Consider the following 7,021-nt stretch of genomic DNA (forward strand, 5'->3'; position numbering starts at 1 on the left):
TGAAGGTCTAGATTTTCTTGTAGTTGCTGCAGGTGGCTCTCCATGTTTCAGAGCCATACACAAAATGTAGATGAAAAGTCGCACACACCTGCTCCGGCTCGTTCACCGAGCGCCCATTTGGGTCCACCAAAGACCGAATGGTGTTTCTGTTGCCATTTTGTGCTTCAGCAGAGGAATTCTTTGGGGTTTGAAAAATTCACCTTTGGAAACATGGGTGTTTTGCTCAACACCCTTTTGAGAGGGATGGGCTACTTGACCTGAAGAAAATTCTAACTGGGCCCCACCTGCGAGGTCATGCGCTGTTTATCTTGATATGAGATCACCATGTCGCGCACATATGGTTGGGATGAATGTGCCTGGTGTACCCTTATCAGACGGGTAATCATGATGGGTATACTGGGCTTCGTGTATTTTATCCCAGTGTTACTTTGATGGCATGCACTGCTCTTTCACTCAATAATAATAATAATAATAATAATAATAATAATAATAATAATAATAATATGGAGCTCACCATCCGAAAGCTGATATCAACCGGCTGTACTTGAAGAGATACCAGGGTGGAAGAGGCTTAATAACAGTAGAAGAGTGTGTACAGATGGAAAGAAAATGCCGAGTAGAGTATTTACGGAGCAGTACAGAAAATTGTTAAAGACGGTAAATAAAGAACATGTGCTCAAGCGCATAATAGGAGAAAAGGACAAGAATGAAATACAAAGAGAGCACGTCAGACAGATTGAAGAGGACCCCCTGCATGGCTAATTTTGGAGAGCCACTGAAAACGTATGTGGAACAAAATCCTGGGCTTAGATAAAAAAAAGTAATAAAAAAAACAGATAGCCTAATTGTAGCAGCTCTAGATCAAGCGATAAAAACAAACTACTAAAGAAAAAATATATATGGAGAATGTGCGACTATATAAATATATATATATATTATCTTCTACTTGTTTCTGTTATTAGACTGCGACCAAGCTGGGGCACTGCATTGAAGAATTTTTCGTCGAATAAATCGACTTCAGTTCTTTATTTTTTTTTTTATTTTCTTAGTCCTATCGATATATGTTGCCGAACCGCTAATTTACGCGGATGTACACACACCAAGACTGATTGTCAAATGGTACTGGGTGACAAACACAGATACAAAGAAACACACATATATACGTATACGATGGGCTTCTTTCAGTTTCCGTTTACCACATCCACTCACTTTGGTCTGCCCGAGACTATAGTAGAAGACACTTGCCCAAGATGCAACGCAGTCGGACTGAAGTCGGAATCATATGGTTGGGAAGCAAGCTTCTTACTATACAGCCACTGATGCGCCTATATAAAGCATATGAGGTTTCACCAAGACTTGAACTCGGATCGCTGGATTCAGAGTCCAGAGTGCTAACCATTACATCATGCGACACTACACACACACACACACACACACACACACACACACATATATATATGAAGAGGATGAAGATAGAGTGAATGTGTGTGTGTGTGTGTGTGTGTGTGTGTGTGTGTGTGTGTGTGTGTGTGTGTGTGTGTGTGTGTGTGTGTGTGTATGTGTGTGTGTGTGTGTGTGTGTTGCAAAAGTCTTTCACGATAAGAAATGTTTGAAAATTGTCCGCTGACGTTTCAGTGGTTTGTTTGCCGTGATGAATGCTTCAATGAACGTACGTCTATACTTAATTCTCAAATGGCTCTGTCACTTAACAGTAAATAGGTATCGCAACCGTTACTATGTTGCTGTAGCTGTCGCCGTCGTCGCCGTCATCGTCGTTGTTGTTAATGTTGTTTTCCTTAGTTAGTCCCAGGTCAGCACTGATCAGAAAGACCTTTGCTCAAAGGCACTCCATCCGTTACAATCTCGTCCATTTTTGTATATCCAAGACTACCTTATTTAATGATTGTTGTTATTGAAGAATACACCTGAGCTTCAGATGAAATAACGTGGTTAGCTATATCTGAGTGACTACAACACTTTCATAATCTTGACGTTGTCATGTTCCCGTGAATGTTTTATTATTTTCCTCTTGTGTCTGTATTAAATTTTTCGATTATTTCTTAAATCATGCAAACAGCAAGGTATTGGGAATCTGAGACTGTTGTATAGGGGATTAGGAAAATAAACTTGAAATATTAAAACAACTGTTCGCACAATTCGTAGAAATCTGATGACAGGAGTCGCAACGAGAACGTCTGTACTGTGTCTCCCATTTCTACGATGGCTACTTGAGTCCATCCACTATTTGACATTTTGATTTGAGTCCATCCATCATTTGATACGTTGTAGAGGTATCTATATTCCCAGTTTTGATCATGTAAATACTCGACAACTAAATAGCTTAACAGCAGACTAGAATACGTTACCATTGTTTTAAAAGATTGTTGGAGAAGAACTAATGCAATGAACAACGAGATTTTGAATGTAATTTGAAATTCTGAATTGATTTCAGGCGTTTGCTGAGAACGGTTGGATAAGCAATAAACTAGCAACAACACCTACTTGAGGGATTGTTTAAGTTCATTTCAGTACCTTTTCAATGTTTTTCAATACACCTTTCAAATCACCGTGTACGACTGATTAGAAAAAGATTATCGGTGATCAGAACCCAAAATAGACACAGAGCTTCAGAAAGTCAGAAATTATTGCCAATAGTCTTACCAGAATAATGTGCATTCATCTTGAAATCACTCGAACAATAAGTTATACGAACGAAGTAGAAGATAGTTTGCAAGATTCATCCAAAAATTCAGCATATGATGGTAAAGTGACTCTGAATTGTTTCAAAATTTGCTTTTTTTTTATAAAGCTAAACAAATATGCAGTCTAAAATGAAATTTTACTGTTACATATCTACGAAAACATTTTTCTTTCCATAGCACTGTACTAATTTATACAATTACTCAAATTCATAATTTTTCTAATGAGTAACCTTTTCCAAGACTTTACGGTGATTTCTTTTTAGGTACTGTCTTCTGTCGTTCACATATACATTCGCGACTGTGTGATAAGAAGCTTGCTTTCCAACCACATGGTTTTGGGTTCATTCTCACTGCGTGGCACCTTGTGCAAGTGTCTTCTACTATAGCCTCGGGTCATATATGTGTGTATATGTGTGTGCATGTGTGTGTGTGTGCGTGAGCGCGCGTGTGTATGTGTCTATATTTATTCCCCTACCATCGCTTGACAACCGGTGCTGGTGTATTTACGTCCCCCTAAGTTACCTGTTCGGCAAAAGAGACTGATAGAATAAGTACCTGGCCTTTAAAAAATAAGTCTGTGGTCGATTCATTCTCCAAGACGATGCCCCAGCATGACCGCAGTCTAAAGACTAAAACAAGTAAAAAATAAAAGATGCATACATATATGCGTGAGTGTGAGAGAGAAAAAGAGAGAGAGAGCGAGGGAGAGAGGGGGAGAAAGAGAGAGCGCGAGTGTGTATAAGAGAAAGAGAAGAGAAAGATTAGATGTACATTCTACTGATGTCATATGATGCCTTGGTTTCTGCCTTGGATTTGCATCGATTGAGTTAATCGATTTCTGATTGAAATAGTTTCTTGTATTGAAACGGCAATCAAATTATTTACAAAGAACTTTGAAATTTGTCAAAACATTTTTAGGGCTTTTTTTTTCCATGCGCTTATAATGTCTGACTCCAAACTCACAAAATATTTCAAGTATATTCTTATTCGTGATACAAGGAAACTTGAATAGTAACCTGTTATTGATATCAGACCTCGAATGAACAATTATATTTGCCAGATAAAGTTCACACATGTATTAACGTAGAACATACAGAAATAGAAATATGTGCACAACTGAACAAAGAAATTTAGTCAACACAAAATAGATTTTATGCGATCAAGAAGTGCGAATGTTAATATGAAAAACTAGTAGCCGCTTACAAATCGTATCCAGAAAGAATTAGGAAAAGTTTAGTTAAAAACTCTTGGCAAAAATTAGAATGTAGAGTTAAATAAGAAATGACTCATTGTAAAGAGAGATGCGAGCTAGGAAAAAAATCTTTGTGGAGAAACCATTCAAAAACTAGGTTGTGTGACAAGTAAGTGCGAAATTTGTGTGTTTGGAAGTGCGTGAAAAAGAGAATGTGTGTGATGTGCCCTATCATCACGCGGCCCGGCAACATTGCGACAAACTTTTCTACTTTAGGCACAAGGCCCGAAATTTTGGAGGAGGGGGGCAGTCGATTAGATCGACCCCAGTACGCAACTGGTACTTAATTTATCGACCCCGAAAGGATGAAAAGCAAAGTTGACCTCGACAGAATTTTAACTTAGAACGTAAAGACAGACGAAATACCGCTAAGCATTTCGTCCGGCGTGCTAACCTTTCTGCCAGCTTACCGCCTTAATATTGTGACAAGCTGTTACGAAAATATAACTGGCTTAAAATAAAATAACATTTCTACTTCTGAAACGTGCCAAAATCACGAATACAATTAATTGTCTACTTGCGATTGGTAAAAATAATAATAAAACGAAGTCATGCGACATACGGAGACAAAAAGTCAATTTTGAGTCAATTTTCGATACGAAATAAAAATGGTGCATTTTATTAGTCAAAAATAGTCAAATGATGCACAACTAAATGGCTTATTTAGGTCAATGCTTCTTGTTGATCTTGGATTGTTAAATATATTGCTATATACTAGCTGGACCCGTGAAAAATTGACGGAAAACAAAAAATGTAAGCATCTGTAAACAGTGTACTGCTGCCATGAGAAACGTCTGTATATTATGTTCAGTATCAATAATTTTAACAAATATATTTGGAAATAATTATGTTCTCATTTTGACGTCATAATAGCAGCGTCATAAAATCTGCTCCTTTGCAGAAGCGCCTTCACGCACGCTTACAAGGATTTGTTAAGTAGAAACAAGTCCACATTTTTGAGAATTCTTAACGGTTTAATCGACGTCATTTGTTGACTGGTTTTATTTTATCGACCCACAAGAGAGAAAGGTAAAGTTAGATTTCAACTTGGGCTGTAAACATTTGTAATTAACATGGAAGAAATTTTAGAATGAATGTATTCGTGTAATCTTTTTTTTTTTCTGTAAAGATCATAAAGTTAAATAGCGAATGAGAGAGAGAGAGAGGATGGAAAAGAGTACGTAGAATGAAGTCATTTGTTTTATACATATATTTTTTTTTCGTTTTTAAATATCAATATGTATATGTATAACTCTCTATGGTTTTTTCTACTAGTCCACCAGTTACGTTATATTCTATTATATACACGTGGTCCTGTTTATTATACTTTCTCTCGTCTTATTGCCATTGTTTTAAACATGACCGTTAGCTTTTTATACTTATTTTTATGTTATAGTTTACCGCACATATAGACGTGCATACACATTGATATCTCTGTCTTCCAACCACTTCGTCTGTCTTGCTATTATTATTACTGTCATTTTTCCCCTTTTAAAACATGCTTGCAAATATCCGATTTTTTCCCTACTACCCCACTTGTATTCTCCCTTATTGTATCTTATTTTACTTTATTTTATTAAACCTTTTTTGATGTCCTTACAAAAATTCTTCATACTGATAAAAATGATAATGCATAAATTTAATTACAATTACTATGGTTATAATTTTTTTCTTACATATTTGTATTGTCCTTTGAAACGCGCGTATGTATTGAATCCTATTTTGTATTAAATCTAATTTTGTTTCAACATCTTTTTCTCCTCCATTTTTCTATAATTGTTTATGGTATTTTTATACCTATAACGATATTTTTCAACTACTATTTTCATATTCTTATTACTTGCTCTAGCTGTTTTATTAATATGATGCATCTTTATTAGAAATCATTCTTTCTCTTATTTTGGACCTCTCGAAAAGTTTGAATTGTTCTCTTTTGAACTTTTTTCCTTATATATATATATATATATATATATATATATATATATATATATATATATATATATATATATATGCGTGTGCGTGTGTGTGTATGTATGCATGTATATATGTATATGTATGTATGTATATATACTTATGTGTGTGTGTTTGTGTGCGTATGTGTGATTGAGTTTTCCTCTACTAACACATCACAACTGGTGTTGGTTCGTTTACATCCCAGCAACCTAGCGGCACGGCAAAAGAGCATGATTTGGATAAGTACCAAGCTCAGACAAGAAACAAATATTGGGGTCATTTCGTTCGTCTAAAACTCCTTTGCCACGAAACCCTAGCTTCACGAGTCAATACGTATTCAATTCAGCAGTGAAACCTTCAAAGCTTCAATGTTCAAGATTTTTGAAGTCTTTCATTGAAGAACAGAAAACAAATATGTAAATACTGGTATGAACAACGTTGAGCCTGATATTTGGATAAGTGTCAGGCTCAGAAAAAAAAACAAGTATTGGGGCCAATTCGTTCGTCTAAAACTCCATAAAGTGGTGCTCTAGCATGGCCGTAAACAAGTAGAAGATAAGCGATAAAAGACACCCAACTGACATTGAATGTCACATAGATACTCTGCCTGGCAAAGATTGTCTCGTAGATACTCGGCTGACAGAGAATGAAATATAAAGCAACAGTAGTAGCAGCAGCAGCTACAGTAGCAGTAGTAGTAGTAGTAGTAGTAGTAGTAGTAGTAGTAGCAGCAGCAGCAGCAGCAGCAGCAGCAGCAGCAGTAGTAGTAGTAGTAGTAGTAGTAGTAGTAGTAGTAGTAGTAGTAGTAGTAGTATGAAGAGACGCGGAGAATAGTTATCATGGCTGGTTGGGAAATAAATTTTTGAGAAAGTCTTCAGAAATTAAGATATTGTAATATAATCTCAGATTAGATGATCGGGTCTCACTCTGCATACATACCGTCAAGATTGTACAGTTGTCTGTAAGAAGACACCGACATAAACAAGATGAACTGTCAAGCGTAAACCATTGGACGTTACAGTGACTCAAATAACAGTACTTCCTTACAGTAGTTCGAAGCAGATCGGAGGAATTTGCTTTCTCGTAAACAGATATATATATATATATATATATA

Source organism: Octopus bimaculoides, chromosome 3 (assembly GCF_001194135.2).
Source record: "Octopus bimaculoides isolate UCB-OBI-ISO-001 chromosome 3, ASM119413v2, whole genome shotgun sequence".
Classification (NCBI taxonomy): Eukaryota; Metazoa; Mollusca; class Cephalopoda; order Octopoda; family Octopodidae; genus Octopus; species Octopus bimaculoides.